Raw genomic sequence first — 25683 nt, 5'->3', positions numbered from 1 at the left:
GTGGTTGTTGCATTGCTCTATCAACTGAAAAGGTAACACTCTCATCCTCTATACTTAGGGTCAGTTTCTTACCGAACACGTCTATCATTGCTTTAGCCGTGTTTAAGAATGGTCTTCCTAATATGAGAGGAACTTGAGAATCTTCTTCCATGTCCAAAACAACAAAATCTACTGGAAATACTAAAGTACCAACTTTAACTAGCATGTTCTCCATTATCCCTCTAGGATATTTTATTGATCTATCGGCTAGTTGTATGCTTATTCTGGTTGGTTTTAATTCTCCAAGGTCTAGTTTAGTGTATAGTGAATACGACATTAGATTTATACTAGCACCTAAGTCTGCCAATGCTTCTATTGAACTAAGACTACCCAGAAAACATGGAATTGTGAAACTTCCTGGATCAGATAATTTTTCTGGTATCTTATTCAACAGCACTGCTGAAAAATTAGCATTCATAGTAACAGCCGAGAGTTCTTCCATTTTCTTTCTATTTGAGATTAGATCTTTCAAGAATTTAGCATACCTTGGCATTCCTGAAATCACATCAATGAAAGGAAGATTTACATTTATCTGTTTAAACATATCCAAGAATTTGGATTGCTCGGCTTCAAGTTTTTCTTTCTTCATTTTACTCGGGTAAGGAAGTGGTGGTTGATATGGTTTAACATAAGGTTTATCCTTAACTGTGTTATCTTCATTAACTTTTTCAACTACCGGTTCTTTTTCCTTATCTTGATCAGGTTGTGGTTCTTGTGGAGTAGGAATGGTTTCATCAGAAGTTACAGGTATTTCAGGTGGTTTAAGTGTTGTACCACTTCTTGTGGTAATAGCTTTAGCTGTTTCATTCCTGGGGTTAGCATTTGTATCACTAGGTAGACTTCCTGGTTTTCTTTCACCTATTAACCTTGCTAGGTTACTTACTTCTTGTTCCAGATTTTGAATAGAAGCTTGTTGATTTCTAAATGCTTGAGCATTTTGTTTATTAGTTTGTTTTTGAGATGTGAAAAACTGCGTTTGAGTTTCAACTAGCTTCGTCATCATATCTTCTAAATTCGGTTTTTTATCATCGGTTTGTTGTGGTGGTTTGTTTTGAAAATTAGGTCTTTGCTGATTGTAAGTATTATTGGATACTTGTTGATTGCTAGGACCTTGTTGGTTGTTGTTTGGAATATTTCGGTTATAATTCTGGTTTTGATTGTAAATTGGTCTTGGCGGTTGATAATTATTTCCAGGCCTTTGGTTTATGTATGAAATATTCTCTCTTTGTTCCATTGTTAATTCAATACTGTGACAATCTTTTGTCAAATGTGGTCCTCCACACTGCTCATAACTAATTCGTATTGAGTGAATATCTTTAGTCATCTTTTCCATTCGTCTCTCCACAGCATCTATCTTTGCGGAAATGGAATCTAAGTCATGGCTAGAATCGGCTCTAGCTGCTTTAGATGATCTAACGATATCTTTTTCTTGGTGCCACTCATGTGAGTGGGAAGCAGTGTTATCAATAATTTTGTAAGCATCAGTTTCGGTTTTCTTCATAATAGAACCACCAGCTGCTATATCTATGTCTTTTCTTGTAGTGATGTCGCATCCTTGGTAGAATATTTGTACTATTTGACAGGTGTCTAAACCATGTTGCGGACATCCTCTTAATAACTTTCCATATCTTGTCCACGCCTCATATAGAGTTTCATTTGGTTTCTGTGTGAACGTCACAATTTCTGCTTGAAGTCTTACGGCTTTAGATGCAGGAAAGAATTGTTTAAGAAATTTGTCAACTAAAACGTCCCATGTATCGATCGCCCCTTCAGGTAACGATTCCAACCAATCTTTGGCTTCTCCCTTTAAAGTCCAGGGAAATAACATGAGATATATCTGTTCATCCTCCACTTCTCGTATTTTAAATAGTGTGCAGATCCTATTAAAGGTACGTAGATGTTCATTTGGATCTTCCTTCGGCGCACCACTAAATTGGCATTGATTAGTCACCATGTGTAGAATTTGTCCTTTGATTTCATAATCTGGCGCATTAATGTCTGGATGAGTAATTGCGTGACCTTGGCCAGTGCGTTTAGCTCTCATTCGGTCTTCCATACTTAAAGGTTCCAGATTCTCCATAATTGAATTTGTTGAATCGGTATCACTAGATGATTCTGATTTAATGGTTCGTTCCTCAACAATCTCTGTTTGAATGATTGGTGGCTCCGGAGGAAAGTTTAATGGTTCAGGATCTACGAACCGTTCCTGAATATTCTCCGGATTCTCAATTGTGAGGTCGGGTTCAAAAAATGGATTATCGGAAATTTGAACTGAAGTACTTGGTCGACTGGATGACGATTCTAAAGAAAAATCAACGGCGGTTATATTTGCTAAATGTCTTGATCTAGTTACAGGTGGTGAACGTACAAAAGGTGATGAGCGTCTTGCTCGGTGCATTCACTGAATATCCTATTAGTTTTTAAAAGGAAAGAAAAATTATAATAAGTTATCCAATTAATAGACTTTTCTGATTTTGCCCACGTTTCGAATAGCCAAAAGATGCAGCAGAGGGGCAGGATTCGTTTGGTCTCAATATAATTGAGGACTGTTTGGCTCCAATAACCCGGTCCACGTACAAATCCAACTATTACTACGAACCAGAAAATTTTGATGTCTATCAATTTAACCACTTGAAATAAATTTTCGTAATTTTAAGAAATTTAGATAAGAAGTAGAATAAAAATCTATGTCCTAAAACTAGAATAGCGAGAAATAAGAAAGAAAAAGAGTTCGTCGAAAAAGGTCGAAAAAGAAAAAAAATGGTTGAAAAATAAAAGGTGACGGAAAAATAAAAGAAACTTATAAAAACTTAAAAATACTCGACTAACCTAACCTTATTACTACAACTAATTTAAAATTATAATCGCAAATTGAAATTACTAATTGGAATGATAATTGATACATAGTAAAAGGTCTAAAAATATTAAAGCTTACAGGAAAAACTGAATCCCAAATGGAAATAACTTAAAAAAGAAACTAAAACTTAAAAAGGCGTCGCAAAATTCTAAAGTACCTAAATCTTAGTCTAAAGAAAAAGCACTTAAGGAATTCTACGGCAAAGCCTAAAAATCTAGGAGTAAAAATAACTATAGCAAAAACTAAGTTTAAAATTAAATATGAGCTAAAAATACAAAAGTTATGCTACAACGATTAAAAAAAACAAAATATAAAAATATACAAAAAGTTGTAAAAAGTACAATTTTTATAAAAATATTATTTTTATATTATTTATTTAATAAAACTATTAATTTTACAATTTAATAAAACTAATTTAAACAAAATAAAACAAATTAAATAAAAATAAATTTTAAAATAAAACTTAATTATAATAATAATACATAATTAGGGTTTATATTAATAATAATTAATAATAATCCGTAATAAATGCTGAATTAGGGCTTCTGTCGGCGTGTCAGAAAGTCTCCGCGAGTCGCGGTAATTAATGAAGAAAACCCCGCGAGTCGCGGGGTTCAGAAATTCAATTCTGGCACAGTTTGAATCGACGCGTTTTTTCTTTATTTATTTATTTTTTTTTTATTTTCTGTTTTCTGTTTTTTCTATATATAAAAGATATTTAATAAAACTTATATTTTTATAAATTAAAATAAGAATAAAGAAACTTATAAAACTTAAATATTTTAAAAAAAAATACTTATATTTTTGTTTTTCTTTTTATATTTTTAAATAATTAACACGTATTTTTACAAAAACGAATTTTTAATAGAAGTAAGCTAAAATTTTTTTTTTTTTTTTATATTAGCGTTGCGCTTCCGGCGTTTAAGAGTGTCCCCGGCAGCGGCGCCAAAAATACTTGGCGTCAAAGCAGAGGGGTATAAAATACTATTAAATTTTTGCAGGAAACATTATTAAATACGATACAATTTTACACAAGATATTTATTTATTTATAGAATGGATATACTTAAACCTTGCTACAACACTTATAGGCAGTGTACCTAATCGTACAGTAGTGTAGTTTTTAGTAAGTCCGGTTCGTTCCACAGGGAAATCTTTAAACAAAGCTCAACGCTATATTAGTTTACTTTTATAAAAATACAAATATATATATATGTAATATTATTATTATAAAGGGGGGTTTTTTTTACCGTTTAATGACCGGTTTGTCGATTTTAAGACTTTAGTCGCAGTTAAAACCTAATGTAAAATATAAAATAAATACAAGGCTTAAATTAAAGCGTAAAGTAAATAACGATAATGAAATTGCGAATAATAAAAGTGCGATAAAATAAAATTGCGATAATTAAAAAGTACGATAATTAAAAGTGTGATTAAATAACAATAAATAAAAGTGCGATAATTAGAAGTGCAATTAAATATAAAATAAAGGAAATTAAATATGAAATAAAAGAATTATGCTTATTTAAACTTCCGTAATCATGATGTTTGACGTGTTGATTTTAGTTTTATGCCCCATGGGTTAATTGTCCTTTGTCCTGGATTATTTAATATGTCCGTCTGGTTTTTGTCTATAACAGTCCATCAGTCATAAATATAAAGTGCGAGTGTCCTCGTCAAATTATTATTATACCCGAAGTTCAATATTCCAACTAATTGGGGATTCGAATTGTAACAAGGTTTTAATACTTTGTTTAATGAATACACCAGGTTATCGACTGCGTGTAAACCAAGGTTTTACTACTTTGTTAACAATTACACCAATTACTCTTGAATGTAATTTCACCCCTGTTTTAATTATTCTAGTGGCTATTAATCCATTTCCGTGTCCGGTTAAATGAACGATTATTCGTACATATAAATACCCCGCCCATCGTGTCCGATTGAGTGTATATGGTAATTTATAGGGACGCCCAATTGTAAATCTTTATATTAACATTAACAAACTATCATTTAGTTAAACAAATATAAAGCCCATTAATAGCCCATAGTCTAATTTCCACAAGTGTCGTTCTTTTGTCCAAACCCCAATTATGGTACAAAGCCCAATTACCCAATTTTAGTAATTAGCCCAACATCATGATTACTTCGTTTTAAATAAGCATAATAATAACTTAGCTACGAGACATTAATGTAAAAAGGTTGAACATAACTTACAATGATTAAAAATAGCGTAGCGTTACACGGACAGAATTTCGACTTACACCCTTACAATATTCGCTAACATACCCTTATTATTAGAATTATAATTAAAATTAAAATTAAAATATAAATTATATATATATATATATATCGTTTACGTATGTTAAGAGAAGAAAAAGATTATCTTTTGCGATCAGAATTCGGTTGGCTTTATAGGGATTTTCGAAATTTGGGGCTCCGCGACTCGCGGCATATTTTGCCTTCAAACTCCGCGAGTCGCGGAGAATGAATTTACAGCTCACACCCTTGGAGTCTTTCTCTGCCGACGGTTTTTATTTATAAATATAATATATATATAATTAATATAATTAATTATATATTATATTATATTTATATGCATAGTTAACTTGTAATTTTTAGTCCGTTGCGTCGAGCGTTGAGAGTTGACTCTGGTCCCGGTTCTGGATTTTCGAACGTCCTTGCGTACAATTTAATATCTTGTACTTTACGTTTTGAATCTCGTACTCTTGTAATTTTGAGACGTTTCTTATCAATAATTGGAACCTTTTTGATTGTCTTTTGTACTTTTGAGCTTTTTGGTCGTTTGCGTCTTCAATTCGTCGAATCTGTCTTTTGTCTTCACCTTTTATTATTTAAACGAATATCACTTGTAAATAGAACAATTACAACTAAAAGCTTGTCTTTCTTGAGGAATAATGCTATGAAATATATGTTCGTTTTTAGCATTATCAGGCACTGGCGAGCCTTATGTCCCCTTTGCCCACATTTGTAACACTTCAACCCACAGGGGCCCGATGCTCCCTTCTTCATGCTACTAGCCGCCTCAATTACACCTCTACTTTGATTATTAAACAACTCGGGACACTCCGACTTCCGGTGTCCCTTTCTTCGACACTTGAAGCATATGTCGTCTTTAGGAGGCGCAAGCGTGCAATCACGCGACAGGTGACCCTTTTCAGCACAATTATAACACGTAGGTACATGACCTCCCTTACTCCTCTTCTTCACGTTTTCGACGCCTTCAGGCGCACTTCTTGTCCTCTTACCAGTAGCACTTGGCTCCAATCTTGCAAGTACATCCTCATTACTACTACCTCGAGGTTTAGAAAACCTCTTCTCAAACTCTTCCCTTACAACCCTAGTCACTTGGTCTCGGACCATTTCGGTTACTCGTCCTTTGATTGACTCTTTGACTACTTGACCAACTCTGTTGGCGAAACCCAAGACGCATTGCTCAATCGCGGCGTCAACCATTACCGCTAACTCGCCCTTCCTTTCATGAGTAGGCCCTTCCGTTCCGTATTCATCTTCCGTCTTCATTCTTAAGAAATGAAATAGATTAACCAATGGAACGAAAAGATATAACACGTATGTATATATATATATATATACATATACCATACTACCCCATCTTGCTCAACAATCGTTGTACATTTCTTGTTTGACATGATTTGCACCCGTAACAACGGTAGCTAGTCGTTGTTATGCGAGCACGTCGTGTTAACTCGCTAGTACAACGTCTATCTCGCTTGATGATTGCTAAACACAACACAAACAATTAGTACATGATTAGTTCACATAAACCTATGCACTAACCAATCCCGTTCCGACTCAAAGTCCTACAAGTCCCGCATAACGCACACACAAAAAGTCTAAGTCTAGGCGCCTATCTCAAGTCACCTAAATCCCTTAGACCATGCTCTGATACCACTTGTAACAACCCAAACCAACCCGCGAACAAACCACGTGAAAATACAAAATAAAAAAAATTTGCTGCACAGTGAACTGGCGCGGCGCGCCAGGATGGCCGCGCGGCGCGCCATTCGGGTCTGTCCGGAAAGTCTCAAAATGCGAAAAGATTGACTAGTTCCCGACACTTTTAGACGAAACGCTTTTTACCATACATCCAAATATGTAAAACTAACCTGTTTCAAATATAAAATCAATGTTTAACAAGCAGGGCCCACATCGGCCGTTTTACGAGTTTAATACAATTTACGAGTTTCGACCACCAAAAAGTTTAAGTTCCAAACTACATAATGAGCATGGTGTTTGGGATTAAACTACCCAACTATCGGTCAAACTCCAAGAGCTACTAAAGCCAAAAGCATCCCCTAGCATCAAGCGGGATCTCTAGTCCAAAACGATGCCCTTACCCTTGTCCAAAACCGAACCTATAAAAATAGTAAACAACGAGAGGGTAAGCAAAGCTTAGTGAATGCAATAATTATACGACTACATATATAACTATACCTACTTGCATACACTTACACACCAAACCGCAAGCACGCTAGCATACACATTTAGCTTATCGTCACAATAACAAGCTATAAATCTCCAATACCACAAGCTAGCATAACAACCGCATATGAATATAACTCGAATAATATAATACGCTTACAACACAAATAACCATGGTTAACCAATAGTACAAGGGAACGGTGCTCGTGAAAATGCCATCGGTGTTCGTAACATCCGTTAGGGCACTTAACACCTTGCACCAGTAACCCCTAGGGTGGCACCTTAACACCTCGGCACATCACCCCGAGTGGCATCTTAACACCTCGATGCATCACTCATTATTTTACGGAGTGGTGTCTTAACACCTCGACACTACACTCCTAGGTGGCATCTTAACACCTCGATGCTACACTCTTCACGTGAAACGTGGTGTCTTAACACCTCGACACTACACATTTCACGCTACAACAAATAGATACATTATATACCTACACATATAATTATTCCACTCACCTTGTCGCCTTGAAGAATGCTACCGAATAATCTGCAACTCGTCAATGGAAAGTACCTATTCCATTATCACAAATTCAACAACACACTTAGATTGGATTTACAAACCAACCCAATTTGACACTTAGTGCAAATTTGACCCAAATGCACTTCCAAGTACAAACCGCGCCCAAAATTAACCAATAATCACTAACACAAGTGAGAATGGTCTTAATACGCCAATTAAACCCCATCATAGGTGTTAAATACCTATCTTGCCCAAAATGACACTTAAACCCTAATTTGACCCATAAGAAGTCAATATCACGCCATTAGCAAGTTTTGACACCAAAACATATTTAACTCGGTTCTATGCTTCAACCTAATCCATTTTAAGTTTATAAACCTTATTAATTCGACAATTGGGTCATAATCATCACCAAACCCTAATTTTGACCCAAAGTCAAAATTAGTCAACCAACACACCTAAAAGTGTTCCAACACTTCCATAATCACTAAACCTAGTGATTAAACCCAATTACAAGTCCTAATCAAGGCTAATTTGTTCACCAACCCAAAATCCACCAACACTAAGAATAAACCCGATTACTAGCATCACTAAACCCACTTCATGAGTCTAAATGGGTTTATCAACAAATCAAGTTCAAACCCTAACTTTGAATAGCAAAATCAACAATGAAATTCGGAGTTAGAACTTACCAATACTGCTAAAATGATGCCGTTGACGAGTAGAACAACTTTAATGCTTGAGGTTTGACCCGAAACAACCTCCTTCTTCTCCAAATGGAGTTCTCTCTCACTAGAACTCAATCTCTCTCTAGGGTTTGAGGATGGGAGTGTTTGTGTGGGTGAGAAATGAGCTCCAATGGAGTTCTAGGTCAGTCTTGATGACCCTAAACCGACCCTAATTGAAAAGACCAAAGTACCCCTCATTTAAAACTTTTAAAAAGGCTGAAAATTGCCTCTGTAGCAATCGGCGCGCCGCGCCAGAAGGTAGAGCGCCGCTCCAAATAACTGGAAATTGTGGTCGAGCCCAAAACAGGTTTCAGCAACTTGTTTTGGCCATAACTTTTCGACCGTAACTCCGTTTTCAATGAATCAAATATCGTTGGAAACTTAATAAGATATTCTATCTAATGGTAAGGCTTTGAAACATCAATTCAAACTTTATTTGGGGTTGAAAAGATAAGTACACACCTTGTCACTTCGGACAACGTCCAGTTTCCTTCGACGTTCGAGCAAGCAACACGTACACTTCATACACGCATCGTACACCATAAATACATTATGTACAATAAATATTTGGGTCTTACAGATATATATACAGTTAAATGTTGTTACAACGATAATCGTTACATATATGTCTCGTTTCAAAATTCTTAAGTTAGTAGTCTTGTTTTACATATGTAGTTCATTGTTAATATACATAATGACATGTTTACTTCATATATATTAAATGAAATTGTTATTTACATGATTAAGTGTTTCCAACATGTTAAGCAATCAAACTTGCTAAGACTTGATTAATTGAAATAGGTTTCATATAGACAATTGACCACCCAAGTTGACCGGCGATTCACGAACGTTAAAACTTGTAAAAACTATATGATGATATATATATATATATATATATATATATATATATATATATATATATATATATATATATATATATATATATATATATATATATATATATATATATATATATATATATATATATATATATATATATATATATAACATGATATTATGATAAGTAAACATATCATTAATTATATTGGCAATGAACTATATATGTAAAAACAAGACTACTAACTTAATGATTTTGAAACGAGACATATATGTAACGATTATCGTTGTAACGACATTTAATGTATATATATCATATTAAGTTATATTAATAAATCATGATATCATGATAATGTAATAATCTAACATCTCATTTGATTTAATAAACAATGGGTTAACAACATTTAACAAGATCGTTAACCTAAAGGTTTCAAAACAACACTTACATGTAACGACTAACGATGATTTAACGACTCAGTTAAAATGTATATACATGTAGTGTTTTAATATGTATTCATACACTTTTGAAATACTTCAAGACACTTATCAAAATACTTCTACTTAACAAAAATGCTTACAATTACATCCTCGTTCTGTTTCATCAACAATTCTACTCGTATGCACCCGTATTCGTACTCGTACAATACATAGCTTTTAGATGTATGTACTATTGGTATATACACTCCAATGATCAGATCTTAGCAGCCCATGTGAGTCATCTAACACATGTGGGAACCATCATTTGGCAACTGGCATGAAATATCTCATAAAATTACAAAAATATGAGTAATCATTCATGACTTATTTACATGAAAACAAAATTACATATCCTATATATCTAATCCATACACCAACGACCAAAAACACCTACAAACACTTTCATTCTTCAATTTTCTTCATCTAATTGATCTCTCTCAAGTTCTATCTTCAATTTCTAAGTGTTCTTCATAAATTCAACAAGTTTTAGTTTCATAAAATCAAGAATACTTCCAAGTTTGCTAGCTTACTTCCGATCTTGTAGAGTGATCATCCAATCTCAAGAAATCTTTCTTATTTACAGTAAGATATCTTTTTAATACAAGGTAATACTCATATTCAAACTTTGATTAAATTTCTATAACTATAACAATCTTATTTCGAGTGGAAATCTTACTTGAACTTGTTTTCGTGTCATGATTCTGCTTCAAGAACTTTCAAGCCATCCAAGGATCCTTTGAAGCTAGATACATTTTTTTCATTTCTAGTAGCTTTATCCAGAAAACTTGAGGTAGTAATGATGTTCATAACATCATTCGATTCGTACATATAAAGCTATCTTATTCGAAGGTTTAAACTTGTAATCTCTAGAACATAGTTTAGTAAATTCTAAACTTGTTCGCAAATAAAAGTTAATCCTTCTAACTTGACTTTTAAAATCAACTAAACAAATGTTCTATATCTATATGATATGCTATATTAATGATTTAAAACCTGGAAACACGAAGAACACTGTAAAACCGGACATACGCCGTCGTAGTAACACCACGGGCTGTTTTGGGTTAGTTAATTAAATACTATGATAAACTTTGATTTAAAAGTTGTTCTTCTGGGAAAATGATTTTTCTTATGAACATGAAACTATATCCAAAAATCATGATTAAACTCAAAGTGGAAGTATGTTTTCTAAAATGGTCATCTAGACGTCGTTCTTTCGACTGAAATGACTACCTTTACAAAAACGACTTTTAACTTATATTTCTGACTATAAACCTATACTTTTTCTGTTTAGATTCATAAAATAGAGTTCAATATGAAACCATAGCAATTTTATTCACTCAAAACGGATTTAAAATGAAGAAGTTATGGGTAAAATAAGATTGGATAATTTTTCTTGTTGTAGCAACGTGAAAATTGGTAACAAATCTATATTAATCATATCCTAGCTAACTTATATTGTATTATACATGTATTCTAATATATTATGTAATCTTGGGATACCATAGACACGTATGCAAATGTTTTGACATATCATTTCGACCCATGTGTATATATTATTTGAAACAACCATAGACACTCTATATGCAGTAATGTGGGAGTTAGCTATACAAGGTTGAGGTTGATTCCAAAAATATATATACTTTGAGTTGTGATCTAGCCTGAGACGTGTATACACTGGGTCGTGGATTGATTCAAGATAATATATATCAATTTTTTTTCTGTACATCTAACGTTGGACAACTAGTTGTAGGTTACTAACGAGGACAGCAGACTTAATAAACTTAAAACATCAAAATGTATTAAAAGTTTTGTAAATATATTTTGAATATACTTTGATATATATGTACATATTTGTTATAGGTTCATGAATCGACCAGTGGCCAAGTCTTACTTCCCGATGAAGTAAAAATATGTGAAAGTGAGTTATAGTCCCACTTTTAAAATCTAATATTTTTGGGATGAGAATACATGCAGGTTTTATAAATAATTTACAAAATAGACACAAGTACGTGAAACTACATTCTATGATTGAATTATCGAAATCGAATATGCCCCTTTTTATTAAGTCTGGTAATCTAAGAATTAGGAAACAGACACCCTAATTGACGCGAATCCTAAAGATAGATCTATTGGGCCTAACAAACCCCATCCAAAGTACCGGATGCTTTAGTACTTCGAAATTTATATCATATCCGAAGGGTGTCCCGGAATGATGGGGATATTCTTATATATGCATCTTGTTAATGTCGGTTACCAGGTGTTCACCATATGAATGATTTTTATCTCTATGTATGGGATGTGTATTGAAATATGAAATCTTGTGGTTTATTGTTACGATTTGATATATATATATATATATAGGTTAAACCTATAACTCACCAACATTTTTTTTGACGTTTAAAGCATGTTTTTTCTCAGGTGAATACTAAGAGCTTCCGCTGTTGCATACTAAAATAAACACAAGATTTGGAGTCCATGTTTGTATGATGTTGTGTAAAAACTGCATTTAAGAAACATATGTCGATGTAATATATTTCTATTGTAAACCATTATGTAATGGTCGTTTGTAAATAGTATATTTTAGATTATCATTATTTGATAATCTACGTAATGCTTTTGAAACCTTTATTGATAAAATAAAGGTTATGGTTGTTTTAAAAATGAATGCAGTCTTTGAAAAATGTCTCATATAGAGGTCAAAACCTCGCAACGAAATCAATTAATATGGAACATTTATAATCAATATGAACGGGACATTTCAGTTGGTATCCGAGCGTTGGTCTTAGAGAACCAGAATTTTGCATTAGTGTGTCTTATCGAGTTTGTTAGGATGCATTAGTGAGTCTGGACTTCGACCGTGTTTACTTGAAAAATGATTTCTTAACAAATTTTGTTGGAAACTATATATTTTTAACATGTGAATATTATGTGATATATTAATCTCTTAATTTGTTTGATATTATGTTATAGAGGTCTACCTCTAGAACAAGTTCCATTGACTCACCTAATAATAATGAAGAGTCAAATGTAGATTGGAATGATTCGTGGACTGATTCACAAGTTCCCGAAGAGGAACCAGAAGAAGAGTCGGAACCGGAAGAAGAATCAGAACCGGAAGAAGAAATAGAACCAGTGGGGGAAATAATAAAACGGTTAAGTAGAAGAAAATCCTCAACCAACCGACCAAAGTTAATTATGGTCAATGGTGTTTCTGCCAAGGAAGCAAAGTATTGGGAGGATTACCAATTCTCCGATGAATCGAATCCCGACAAGGATTTCGATGATATTATAGAAATTACCCCAACACAATTTAATAAGGCAAAAGAGAACAATAAGGGAAAGGGCATAAAAATTGAGAAATTTGATTCCAAACCCGATGAACTTTATATGTATCGTCAACACCCGTATTTCTTAAGTTGTGACAATAACCCGGGAACCTCTAAACCACCAGGTTTTTCTAAACCAATGTGGAAAACGACGGCTCGTATTAGGGGAACATCATATATCCCTAGAAACTTGGCAAAACGAACCAAAATCGAAGAAGAAGAAACGAGCGAGTCGGAATAAGATAGTTGTATTCGTGTGGTGTAATATATGTAATATAGTGTGCTTATGCTTTATAATATATGTAAAAATTTCTTGTATTAATAAGTATTTTTTTTATGAATCTAACTCTTGTCTATTTTACAGTTTAAAAACACAAAATGGATAGACAACCCAATATTTTAAGAGACCTACCCGGAGACATGATTGATGAAATCTTGTCTAGAGTCGGTCAGAATTCCTCGGCACAACTATTTAAGGCGAGATCAGTTTGTAAGACATTCGAAGAACGTTCCAAGAATGCCTTGGTTTATAAAAGGCTTTCATTCGAAAGATGGGGGATATCACATTGGGAAATCCATAAGTTACGATGTATTTACTTTGACGCATATATTGCGGGGAACCCAAATGCTATTTTACGCAACGGGTTAAGAAATCATTTTGACTCAATATATCCAAATATAGGACTTCGTGATTTAGAAAAAGCGGCTAACATGCAACATAAAGAAGCATGTTATGCTTACGGGTTAGTAATGTTCGCTTCTCACCAAAGTGAGAACAAGAACATCGGGCTACAACTATTAAACAAAACGTTCCCACAAGTGACAGAGTCGGTAATTGGGGTAAGAAATGAGGTTTTTAGATTGTTACGGGACTGTTGGACATTACGTAACCCTCATCCCTTTGACGACATTACAACACGCTGTCTTATCAACGGCCATAACGTTTATTGTAGTGACCCGAACTTTTCCATGTTTATATATATTAATTGAGATTAATATTTACATGATTAAATGTTTCCAACATGTTAAGCAATCAAACTTGTTAAGACTTGATTAATTGAAATATGTTTCATATAGACAATTGACCACCCAAGTTGACCGGTGATTCACGAACGTTAAAACTTGTAAAAACTATATGATGACATATATATGGATATATATATAGTTAACATGATACTATGATAAGTAAACATATCATTAAGTATATTAACAATGAACTACATATGTAAAAACAAGACTACTAACTTAATGATTTTTAAACGAGACATATATGTAACGATTATCGTTGTAAAGACATTTAATGTATATATATCATATTAAGAGATATTCATACATGATAATATCATGATAATATAATAATTTAAAATCTCATTTGATATTATAAACATTGGGTTAACAACATTTAACAAGATCGTTAACCTAAAGGTTTCAAAACAACACTTACATGTAACCACTAACGATGACTTAACGATTCAGTTAAAATGTATATACATGTAGTGTTTTAATATGTATTTATACACTTTTGAAAGACTTCAATACACTTATCAAAATACTTCTACTTAACAAAAATGCTTACAATTACATCCTCGTTCAGTTTCATCAACAATTCTACTCGTATGCACCCGTATTCGTACTCGTACAATACACAGCTTTTAGATGTATGTACTATTGGTATATACACTCCAATGATCAGCTCTTAGCAGCCCATGTGAGTCACCTAACACATGTGGGAACCATCATTTGGAAACTAGCATGAAATATCTCATAAAATTACAAAAATATGAGTAATCATTCATGACATATTTACATGAAAACAAAATTACATATCCTTTATATCTAATCCATACACCAACGACCAAAAACACCTACAAACACTTTCATTCTTCAATTTTCTTCATCTAATTGATCTCTCTCAAGTTCTATCTTCAAGTTCTAAGTGTTCTTCATAAATTCCAAAAGTTCTAGTTTCATAAAATCAAGAATACTTTCAAGTTTGCTAGCTCACTACCAATCTTGTAAGGTGATCATCCAACCTCAAGAAATCTTTGTTTCTTACAGTAGGTTATCATTCTAATACAAGGTAATAATCATATTCAAACTTTGGTTCAATTTCTATAACTATAACAATCTTATTTCAAGTGATGATCTTACTTGAACTTGTTTTCGTGTCATGATTCTGCTTCAAGAACTTCGAGCCATCCAAGGATCCATTGAAGCTAGATCCATTTTTCTCTTTTCCAGTAGGTTTATCCAAGGAACTTAAGGTAGTAATGATGTTCATAACATCATTCGATTCATACATATAAAGCTATCTTATTCGAAGGTTTAAACTTGTAATCACTAGAACATAGTTTAGTTAATTCTAAACTTGTTCGCAAACAAAAGTTAATCCTTATAACTTGACTTTTAAAATCAACTAAACACATGTTCTATATCTATATGATATGCTAACTTAATGATTTAAAACCTGGAAACACGAAAAATACCGTAAAACCGGATTTACGCCGTCGTAGTAACACCGCGGGCTGTTTTGGGTTAGTTAATTAAAAACTATGATAAACTTTGATTTAAAAGTTGTTATTCTGAGAAAATGATTTTTATTATGCACATGAAACTATATCCAAAAATTATGGTTAAACTCAAAGTGGAAGTATGTTTTCTAAAATGGTCATCTAGACGTCGTTATTTCGACTGAAATGACTACCTTTACAAAAATGACTTGTAACTTATTTTTCCAACAATAAACCTATACTTTTTCTGTTTAGATTCATAAAATAGAGTTCAATATGAAACCATAGCAATTTGATTCACTCAAAACGGATTTAAAATGAAGAAGTTATGGGTAAAACAAGATTGGATAATTTTTCTCATTTTAGCTACGTGAAAATTGGTAACAAATCTATTCCAACCATAACTTAATCAACTTGTATTGTATATTATGTAATCTTGAGATACCATAGACACGTATACAATGTTTTGACCTATCATGTCGACACATCTATATATATTTCGGAACAACCATAGACACTCTATATGTGAATGTTGGAGTTAGCTATACAGGGTTGAGGTTGATTCCAAAATATATATAGTTTGAGTTGTGATCAATACTGAGATACGTATACACTGGGTCGTGGATTGATTCAAGATAATATTTATCAATTTATTTCTGTACATCTAACTGTGGACAACTAGTTGTAGGTTACTAACGAGGACAGCTGACTTAATAAACTTAAAACATCAAAATATATTAAAAGTGTTGTAAATATATTTTGAACATACTTTGATATATATGTATATATTGTTATAGGTTCGTGAATCAACCAGTGGCCAAGTCTTACTTCCCGACGAAGTAAAAATCTGTGAAAGTGAGTTATAGTCCCACTTTTAAAATCTAATATTTTTGGGATGAGAATACATGCAGGTTTTATAAATGATTTACAAAATAGACACAAGTACGTGAAACTACATTCTATGGTTGAATTATCGAAATCGAATATGCCCCTTTTTATTAAGTCTGGTAATCTAAGAATTAGGGAACAAACACCCTAATTGACGCGAATCCTAAAGATAGATCTATTGGGCCTAACAAACCCCATCCAAAGTACCGGATGCTTTAGTACTTCGAAATTTATATCATATCTGAAGGGTGTCCCAGAATGATGGGGATATTCTTATATATGCATCTTGTTAATGTCGCTTACCAGGTGTTCACCATATGAATGATTTTTATCTCTATGTATGGGATGTGTATTGAAATATGAAATCTTGTGGTCTATTGTTACAATTTGATATATATAGGTTAAACCTATAACTCACCAACATTTTTGTTGACGTTTAAAGCATGTTTATTCTCAGGTGAATATTAAGAGCTTCCGCTGTTGCATACTAAAATAAGGACAAGATTTGGAGTCCATGTTTGTATGATATTGTGTAAAAACTGCATTCAAGAAACTGATTTCGATGTAACATATTTGTATTGTAAACCATTATGTAATGGTCGTGTGTAAACAGGATATTTTAGATTATCATTATTTGATAATCTACGTAAAGCTTTTTAAACCTTTATTTATGAAATAAAGGTTATGGTTTGTTTTAAAAATGAATGCAGTATTTGAAAAACGTCTCATATAGAGGTCAAAACCTCGCAACGAAATCAATTAATATGGAACGTTTTTAATCAATAAGAACGGGACATTTCAGTTGGTATCAGAGCGTTGGTCTTAGAGAACCAGAATTTTGCATTAGTGTGTCTTATCGAGTTTGTTAGGATGCATTAGTGAGTCTGGACTTCGACCGTGTTTACTTGAAAAATGATTGCTTAATAAATTTTGTTGGAAACTATATATTTTTAACATGTGAATATTATGTGATATATTAATCTCTTAACGCGTTTGATATTATGTGATAGATGTCTACCTCTAGAAAAAGTTCCATTGACTCACCTAATAATAATGAAGAGTCAAATGTAAATTGGAATGATTCGTGGACTGATTCACAAGTTCCCGAAGAGGAACCGGAAGAAGAGTCGGAACCGGAAGAAGAATCAGAACCGGAAGAAGAATCAGAACCGGATGAAAAAATAGAACCGGTGGGGGAAATAATAAAACGGTTAAGTAAAAGAAAATCCTCAACCAACCGACCAAGGTTAATTATGGTCAATGGTGTTTCCGCCAAGGAAGCAAAATATTGGGAGGATTACCAATTCTCCGATGAATCGGATTCCGACGAGAATTCCGATGATGTTATAGAAATTACCCCAACTGAATTTAAAAAGGCAAAAGAAAATAATAAGGGAAAGGGCATAAAAATAGAGAAATCTAATTCCAACCCCGATGAACTTTATATGTATCGTCAACCCCCGAAGTCCTTAAGTTGTAACAATGACCCGGGAACCTCTAAACCACCAGGTTTTTCTAAACCAATGTGGATCACGACGGCTCGTATTAGGGGAACATCATATATCCCTAGAAACTTGGAAAAACGAACCAAAACCGAAGAAGAAGAAACAAGCGAGTCGGAATAAGATAGTTGTATTCGTGTGGTGTAATATATGTAATATAGTGTGCTTATGCTTTATGATATATGTAAAAATTGCTTGTATTAATAAGTATTTTTTTTTTTGAATCTAACTCTTGTCTATTTTACAGTATAAAAACACAAAATGGATAGACAACCCAATATTTTAAGAGACCTACCCGGAGACATGATTGATGAAATCTTGTCTAGAGTCGGTCAGAATTCTTCGGCACAACTATTTAAGGCGAGATCAGTTTGTAAGACATTCGAAGAACGTTCCAAGAATGCCTTGGTTTATAAAAGGCTTTCGTTCGGAAGATGGGGGATATCACATTGGGAAATCCATAAGTTACGATGTGTTTACTTTGACGCATATATTGCGGGGAACCCAAATGCTATTTTACGCAATGGGTTAAGAAATTATTTTGACTCAATATATCCGAATATTGGACTTCGTGATTTAGAAAAAGCGGCTAACATGCAACATAAAGAAGCATGTTATGCTTACGGATTAGTAATGTTCGCTTCTCACCAAATTGAGAACAAGAACATCGGGCTACAACTATTAAACAAAACGTTCCCACAAGTGACGGAGTCGGTAATTGGGGTAAGAAATGAGGTTTTTAGATTGTTACGGGACTGTTGGACATTACGTAACCCTCGTCCCTTTGACGACATTACAACACGCTGTCTTATCAACGGCCATAACGGTTATGTTCCACAAGACCAAGGATGGGAAGTAGTCCTAGTAAAACCAGAATGCATGACTTGTTTCTGGACGTATGAATTACGTGTCTTTATTGCCTTTGCTGAACGACTTGTGTACTAGCTAGAATTATCTTCACAACCATCTTGTATCAAATTTATTGTGTGCTATATTTCATGCTATATGTAAAATAAGCGGTATTGTAAGTTTGTAAAATGTTGTGTAAAAGTTTGAACGCGAAATATTATTATAATCAGTTTTTCATATAGAATTGTAGTAGTTGAATTGTATATTAGCTACTAAGTATGAACTTTACGGGTAGGTACTACCCGAATTTAAACTTATAAAACGCTAATATGAAGAAAAAGCTTTTATAAATGAGTTCATATTATGCTACGAAATACTATTAACTACTCTTAATATTCTGTATGATTAACTTGTTCCATTTAACTATTTTGAAGGAAATGGCACCGACTACTCGACACACCGTGAATATGAATGAAGAGGAATTCCGTACTTTTCTAGCTTCAAACATAGCCGCAGTACAGGCTGCGCTACATACCAACAATAACCTTGGATCTAGCAGTACAGGAAATCGTGTAGGATGCACCTACAAAGAATTCACTGCCTGCAAACCTTTGGAATTTGATGGAACCGAAGGACCGATCGGATTGAAACGGTGGACCGAGAAGGTCGAATCGGTGTTTTCCATAAGTAAGTGTACTGAAGAGGACAAAGTAAAGTACGCTACGCATACCTTTACAGGTTCTGCGTTAACATGGTGGAATACCTATCTAGAGCAAGTGGGACAAGACGATGCGTACGCACTACCGTGGTCAGCATTCAAGCACTTGATGAACGAGAAGTACCGTCCCAGAACCGAGGTCAATAAGCTCAAGACAGAACTTAGAGGGTTACGAACCCAAGGATTTGATATTACCACGTACGAAAGACGATTCACAGAATTGTGCCTATTGTGTCCGGGAGCATTCGAAGATGAGGAAGAGAAGATCGACGCGTTTGTGAAAGGATTACCGGAAAGAATCCAAGAAGATATAAGTTCACACGAGCCCGCCTCCATACAACAGGCATGTAGAATGGCTCACAAACTCGTAAACCAGATTGAAGAATGAATTAAAGAACAGACCGCTGAAGAGGCCAATGTGAAGCAAGTCAAAAGAAAGTGGGAGGAAAACGGTGATAAGAATCACCAATACATCAACAACAGCAATTACAACAATAATCGCAACAATTATCCCAACAATCACAACATCAATCGCAACTACAACAAACGGCCCAACAACAACAACAAGAACAACAGCAACTACAACAATCATCCCAACAACAATAATAACCGCAACAACAACAACAATCAGAAGCAGCTATGCCAAAGGTGTGAAAAGAATCACTCGGGGTTCTGCACCAAATTTTGCAACAAGTGTAAAAGAAATGGTCATAGCGCGGCGAAGTGTGAGGTCTACGGACCAGGGGTTAATAGAACAAAAGGAACAAATGGTGTCGGAACGAGTAATGGTGGAGCAAGTAGTGTCGGAGCAAGTTATGCCAATGTAGTTTGTTATAAATGTGGAAAACCGGGCCACATTATTAGAAATTGCCCGAACCAGGAGAACGCGAATGGACAAGGCCGTGGAAGAGTTTTCAATATTAATGCGGCAGAGGCACAGGAAGACCCGGAGCTTGTTACGGGTACGTTTCTTATTGACAATAAATCTGCTTACGTTTTATTTGATTCGGGTGCGGATAGAAGCTATATGAGTAGAGATTTTTGTGCTAAATTAAGTTGTCCATTGACGCCTTTGGATAGTAAATTTTTACTCGAATTAGCAAATGGTAAATTAATTTCAGCAGATAATATATGTCGGAATCGAGAAATTAAACTGGTTAGCGAAACATTTAAGATTGATTTGATACCAGTAGAGTTAGGGAGTTTTGATGTGATAATCGGTATGGACTGGTTGAAAGAAGTGAAAGCGGAGATCGTTTGTTACAAAAATGCAATTCGCATTATACGAGAAAAAGGAAAACCCTTAATGGTGTACGGAGAAAAGGGCAACACGAAGCTACATCTTATTAGTAATTTGAAGGCACAAAAACTAATAAGAAAAGGTTGCTATGCTGTTCTAGAACACGTCGAGAAAGTACAAACTGAAGAAAAGAGCATCAATGATGTTCCCGTCGCAAAAGAATTTCCTGATGTATTTCCGAAAGAATTACCGGGATTACCCCCACATCGATCCGTTGAATTTCAAATAGATCTTGTACCAGGAGCTGCACCAATAGCTCGTGCTCCTTACAGACTCGCACCCAGTGAGATGAAAGAACTACAAAGCCAATTACAAGAACTTTTAGAGCGTGGTTTCATTCGACCAAGCACATCACCGTGGGGAGCTCCTGTTTTGTTTGTCAAGAAGAAAGATGGTACATTCAGGTTGTGTATCGACTACCGAGAGTTGAACAAACTTACCATCAAGAACCACTACCCACTACCGAGAATCGATGACTTATTTGATCAACTACAAGGCTCGTCTGTTTATTCAAAGATTGACTTACGTTCCGGGTATCATCAAATGCGGGTGAAAGAAGATGATATTCCAAAGACTGCTTTCAGAACACGTTACGGTCATTATGAGTTTATGGTCATGCCGTTTGGTTTAACTAATGCACCAGCTGTGTTCATGGACCTTATGAACCAAGTGTGTGGATCATACCTTGACAAGTTTGTCATTGTTTTCATTGATGACATACTTATTTACTCAAAGAATGACCAAGAACACGGTGAACATTTGAGAAAGGTGTTAGAAGTATTGAGGAAGGAAGAATTGTACGCTAAGTTTTCAAAGTGTGCATTTTGGTTGGAAGAAGTTCAATTCCTCGGTCACATAGTGAACAAAGAAGGTATTAAGGTGGATCCGGCAAAGATAGAAACTGTTGAAAAGTGGGAAACCCCGAAAACTCCGAAACACATACGCCAGTTTTTAGGACTAGCTGGTTACTACAGAAGGTTCATCCAAGACTTTTCCAGAATAGCAAAACCCTTGACTGCATTAACGCATAAAGGGAAGAAATTTGAATGGAATGATGAACAAGAGAAAGCGTTTCAGTTATTGAAGAAAAATCTAACTACAGCACCTGTATTGTCATTGCCTGAAGGGAATGATGATTTTGTGATTTATTGTGATGCATCAAAGCAAGGTCTCGGTTGTGTATTAATGCAACGAACGAAGGTGATTTCTTATGCGTCTAGACAATTGAAGATTCACGAACAAAATTATACGACGCATGATTTGGAATTAGGCGCGGTTGTTTTTGCATTAAAGACTTGGAGGCACTACTTATATGGGGTCAAAAGTATTATATATACCGACCACAAAAGTCTTCAACACATATTTAATCAGAAACAACTGAATATGAGGCAGCGTAGGTGGATTGAATTATTGAATGATTACGACTTTGAGATTCGTTACCACCCGGGGAAGGCAAATGTGGTAGCCGATGCCTTGAGCAAGAAGGACAGAGAACCCATTCGAGTAAAATCTATGAATATAATGATTCATAATAACATTACTACTCAAATAAAGGAGGCGCAACAAGGAGTTTTAAAAGAGGGAAATTTAAAGGATGAAATACCCAAAGGATCGGAGAAGCATCTTAATATTCGGGAAGACGGAACCCGGTATAGGGCTGAAAGGATTTGGGTACCAAAATTTGGAGATATGAGAGAAATGGTACTTAGAGAAGCTCATAAAACCAGATACTCAATACATCCTGGAACGGGGAAGATGTACAAGGATCTCAAGAAACATTTTTGGTGGCCGGGTATGAAAGCCGATGTTGCTAAATACGTAGGAGAATGTTTGACGTGTTCTAAGGTCAAAGCTGAGCATCAGAAACCATCAGGTCTACTTCAACAACCCGAAATCCCGGAATGGAAATGGGAAAACATTACCATGGATTTCATCACTAAATTGCCAAGGACTGCAAGTGGTTTTGATACTATTTGGGTAATAGTTGATCGTCTCACCAAATCAGCACACTTCCTGCCAATAAGAGAAGATGACAAGATGGAGAAGTTAGCACGACTGTATTTGAAGGAAGTCGTCTCCAGACATGGAATACCAATCTCTATTATCTCTGATAGGGATGGCAGATTTATTTCAAGATTCTGGCAGACATTACAGCAAGCATTAGGAACTCGTCTAGACATGAGTACTGCCTATCATCCACAAACTGATGGGCAGAGCGAAAGGACGATACAAACGCTTGAAGACATGCTACGAGAATGTGTTATTGATTTCGGAAACAGTTGGGATCGACATCTACCGTTAGCAGAATTTTCCTACAACAACAGCTACCATTCAAGCATTGAGATGGCGCCGTTTGAAGCACTTTATGGTAGAAAGTGCAGGTCTCCGATTTGTTGGAGTGAAGTGGGGGATAGACAGATTACGGGTCCGGAGATTATACAAGAAACTACCGAGAAGATCATCCAAATTCAACAACGGTTGAAAACCGCCCAAAGTCGACAAAAGAGCTACGCTGACATTAAAAGAAAAGATATAGAATTTGAAATTGGAGAGATGGTCATGCTTAAAGTTGCACCTTGGAAAGGCGTTGTTCGATTTGGTAAACGAGGGAAATTAAATCCAAGGTATATTGGACCATTCAAGATTATTGATCGTGTCGGACCAGTAGCTTACCGACTAGAGTTACCTCAACAACTCGCGGCTGTACATAACACTTTCCACGTCTCGAATTTGAAGAAATGTTTTGCTAAAGAAGATCTCACTATTCCGTTAGATGAAATCCAAATCAACGAAAAACTTCAATTCATCGAAGAACCCGTCGAAATAATGGATCGTGAGGTTAAAAGACTTAAGCAAAACAAGATACCAATTGTTAAGGTTCGATGGAATGCTCGTAGAGGACCCGAGTTCACCTGGGAGCGTGAAGATCTGATGAAGAAGAAATACCCGCATCTATTTCCAGAAGATTCGTCAACACCTTCAACAGCTTAAAATTTCGGGACGAAATTTATTTAACGGGTAGGTACTGTAGTGACCCGAACTTTTCAATGTTTATATATATTAATTGAGATTAATATTTACATGATTAAATGTTTCCAACATGTTAAGCAATCAAACTTGTTAAGACTTGATTAATTGAAATATGTTTCATATAGACAATTGACCACCCAAGTTGACCGGTGATTCACGAACGTTAAAACTTGTAAAAACTATATGATGACATATATATGGATATATATATAGTTAACATGATACTATTATAAGTAAACATATCATTAAGTATATTAATAATGAACTACATATGTAAAAACAAGACTACAAACTTAATGATTTTTAAACGAGACATATATGTAACGATTATCGTTGTAAAGACATTTAATGTATATATATCATATTAAGAGATATTCATACATGATAATATCATGATAATATAATAATTTAAAATCTCATTTGATATTATAAACATTGGGTTAACAACATTTAACAAGATCGTTAACCTAAAGGTTTCAAAACAACACTTACATGTAACGACTAACGATGACTTAACGATTCAGTTAAAATGTATATACATGTAGTGTTTTAATATGTATTTATACACTTTTGAAAGACTTCAATACACTTATCAAAATACTTCTACTTAACAAAAATGCTTACAATTACATCCTCGTTCAGTTTCATCAACAATTCTACTCGTATGCACCCGTATTCGTACTCGTACAATACAGAGCTTTTAGATGTATGTACTATTGGTATATTCACTCCAATGATCAGCTCTTAGCAGCCCATGTGAGTCACCTAACACATGTGGGAACCATCATTTGGCAACTAGCATGAAATATCTCATAAAATTACAAAAATATGAGTAATCATTCATGACTTATTTACATGAAAACAAAATTACATATCCTTTATATCTAATCCATACACCAACGACCAAAAACACCTACAAACACTTTCATTCTTCAATTTTCTTCATCTAATTGATCTCTCTCAAGTTCTATCTTCAAGTTCTAAGTGTTCTTCATAAATTCCAAAAGTTCTAGTTTCATAAAATCAAGAATACTTTCAAGTTTGCTAGCTCACTTCCAATCTTGTAAGGTGATCATCCAACCTCAAGAAATCTTTGTTTCTTACAGTAGGTTATCATTCTAATACAAGGTAATAATCATATTCAAACTTTGGTTCAATTTCTATAACTATAACAATCTTATTTCAAGTGATGATCTTACTTGAACTTGTTTTCGTGTCATGATTCTGCTTCAAGAACTTCGAGCCATCCAAGGATCCATTGAAGCTAGATCCATTTTTCTCTTTTCCAGTAGGTTTATCCAAGGAACTTAAGGTAGTAATGATGTTCATAACATCATTCGATTCATACATATAAAGCTATCTTATTCGAAGGTTTAAACTTGTAATCACTAGAACATAGTTTAGTTAATTCTAAACTTGTTCGCAAACAAAAGTTAATCCTTCTAACTTGACTTTTAAAATCAACTAAACACATGTTCTATATCTATATGATATGCTAACTTAATGATTTAAAACCTGGAAACACGAAAAACACCGTAAAACCGGATTTACGCCGTCGTAGTAACACCGCGGGCTGTTTTGGGTTAGTTAATTAAAAACTATGATAAACTTTGATTTAAAAGTTGTTATTCTGAGAAAATGA

Source organism: Rutidosis leptorrhynchoides, chromosome 11, assembly GCF_046630445.1.
Source record: "Rutidosis leptorrhynchoides isolate AG116_Rl617_1_P2 chromosome 11, CSIRO_AGI_Rlap_v1, whole genome shotgun sequence".
NCBI classification, from domain to species: Eukaryota; Viridiplantae; Streptophyta; class Magnoliopsida; order Asterales; family Asteraceae; genus Rutidosis; species Rutidosis leptorrhynchoides.
The sequence above is the reverse complement of the archived record's forward strand: the minus strand, read 5'-3'. Positions refer to the sequence as shown.